Source organism: Pongo pygmaeus, chromosome 13 (genome assembly GCF_028885625.2).
Source record: "Pongo pygmaeus isolate AG05252 chromosome 13, NHGRI_mPonPyg2-v2.0_pri, whole genome shotgun sequence".
NCBI lineage: Eukaryota > Metazoa > Chordata > Mammalia > Primates > Hominidae > Pongo > Pongo pygmaeus.
In genome coordinates, this window is record NC_072386.2 from 115,138,912 (window position 1) to 115,141,692 (window position 2,781).

Sequence of the window (2,781 nt, forward strand, 5' to 3'; positions counted from 1 at the left end):
CTAGCCCACCGGGTCCCCAGACTCTTTCCCCCAGTCTTTGCCTATCTGTGATCTGCTCCTTCCCCCATGCTCCGAAGTTCCAACGGGCTCTGCGGTGTCTGGTAATAAATAGGACTGTTGGGCTCTCCTGTCCTCTGGGAGTCGTCCTGGCCTGGGCAGAGGGAGGGGACGCCAGGCCCTCTGGGAGGAGGGAGGAAACCAGAGAAGCTGCCACTTGGCTTTGGGACTCCAGGGCCTCAGCCTCATCATCAGGGTAGGCGCAGCCAGCATTTATGAGCGCTTGCTGTATCCCTGGACGGTGCTGAGCCCTTTACCACCTTAGAGTCGTGGGTCCTCACCGCAGTCCTGAGCCGCCATCACTCCTGCTGTGCAGAGGAGGACACAGGCTTATACCACTCAGGCCTGGGGTCTCCCAGGCCCTGTAGCATAGGGGGCAGGGGTGACAGTTGGTGTGAGTGGGGGCCACCCAGGCAGACAGCTCACAGGAAAGTTGTGAGTCTGGACACCTCCAAGTCACGCCATGGGACCAGGACCTGCTGCCACAGTTGTGTGGCTGTGGGCAAGGCCATTCTGAATCTTGGTCTCTTCTCAGTAGAATGGGTTTCAGGGCAGGGAGGGGAGCGAGGATGTGAGGGCTCCGCACCAGGCCTGGTGCCAGGGTGGACCCCAAGGCTGGCGGCAAGGAAATGAGGGCCCAGGCGCTGGGAGTGGGGGCACCCAGGCGGCCAACACTGTCCTGCCGATGCCAGCCTGGCTCGCATCTTGCTGGGGCCAAGTGACAGGTGACACAGCATAGCCAGGACCTCCAAGCAGCTCCCAGGAGGTGGGGCAGGGCTGGGTGAGAAGCAGCCAAGACCCAGTGAGGCACGCACAGCTCCCAGGGGCCTCCGGCTTCCACGCTGGACCCTGCCTGGGTTGAGTCTGGGACAAAATCTGTCCAGGGTGTTGGCCCCACTCACACAGATACAGGGCCCAGGTGCTTCTTGCTGAGGATGGCTGTGTAGCCTCACGATGCCCCATCCGTCTTTTGTTGAATGGGGGACATCATACTCACCCAATGGGCCATGCGAGGGGTCCGCGCAGTCCTGCACTTGGTTCCTGGCACAGCCCTCAGCAAGCACTCAGAAAGTGTCAGCTGTGGCCCGAGACAGATGTTCAGGGCTGTGGGGGCCAGAGCCTGTGGCCCAGAGGAGGTTCAAGGCCTTGAAGGCGCCAGGCTGGGGAGGCAGTCCAGAGAGAAGACAGCATGGCTCCGTGGGGCCAGCAGAGCCCCTGCCCTGTGCTGGGAACGCCGGGCCAAGTGCAGCACTCTATCCTCAGCAGGGACAAGAGGGGCGGGACCCTGAAGGGGCAGCAAGGAGGCAGGCAGGGCACTTGATGGCCCCCCGACCACCTACATCTCAGCATCCTCACCTTCAACGGGCTCCTGTCTCCTCAAAAACCCATCATGTGGGCTGTGGGGGAGGGGACAAAGGTGGGACCAAGGGGTCCTTTCCCATCCCCCAGCTCCCTCCATTCCATATCCCTCTTGTCCCCTATACACACCCTCTCTTTACTCTCCAGCCAGAGTAACTTCTCCTAGGTCCCCAAACACTACGGCTGATACCCCTCCATCCTTCTGCTCACACTGTTCCCTCTGCCTGAACTGTCCCCAGCTCCTAACTAGCTGGTGAACTCCTGGGCATCCTTCAAAACCCAATTTGGATGACACCTCTGCTACAAAGTATTCCTGTTCCCCAGACCCCCCATCTCTCCCAGGAGCAGGGTCAATCCCTTCCTCACCTTGTCTGTCTCAGGCATATGCAGTATCACATCAGACTACAGTCCGGTTTAAGACAGTCTCCGCCTACAAGACTGGACATTGCCCAGGGCAGGAACTAGGGCATCTGCAGGTGCCAAGAAGAAGAGGGACACCTTTTTCTTTGCATAAAAGCCACTGCCAAGCTCTGTGCCTAGGGATGCATCATCTGAGAGGGGACACGTTTTTCTAATTTGCACGAAGCATCGGGAGGCCGGGGGTGACCCTGGAGAGGAACCAGTCAAGTTGGTCAAAGTGGATCAGGATGATGGAGCTTTGTGCCGTGGCTGTGCCGCTTTTAGCTGTGTGACCTTGGGCAAGCTGCTTGGGCCCTCTGTGCCTCAGTTTCCCCATCTGTAACCTATGGAAGTGGTTTCAAAGAGCAGTCAGTGTGACCAGATGAGGCGGGAAGCGCTAGGCAGGGGGCCTGGAGAGGAGGAAGCCTCAGATGGTGGCGGTGCTCACTGCCGCCACCACGTGGGGCCGGGGAGGAACCTGTGAGGGACGTGGTGGGGCAGACAGGAAAGGGCAGGGCTCTGAGGGGTCTGGTCTCCCAGGTCTGTGGCTCATGGGCCCTTGGCTAGTGCCTTCCCCTCCTAGAGTATAACCCCTGCCTCACAGGGCGGCTGCGGGGACAGTGAGATGAGGGTGGCACACAATAGGTGCCCCTTAAATGGCTGCTCCCTCTGCCCCAAGATGGGGGCTGAGCTGGCATGGCCAGGGTACAACAAGCAGAGAGGCCGCAGCATCCCCCGGGCCTCCCAGTGCCTCAGGGTCCCAGGGATGAGGTGGGGCCCAAACCCCAACAGTGCCTGGTGTCCCCCTACCCGGCCCCGTCACCCACCTGCCTCCTCAGAGTTTTGAACCAAAGAGGGTCTGCGTGCCACCTCCATCCGAGTCAGAGCGCTGCCCCACCCTAGACCACCCACAATCCACCCGGGCCGTTCTGCTTTGGCCCCAGAACGTAAACAGGCAAAGGTAGC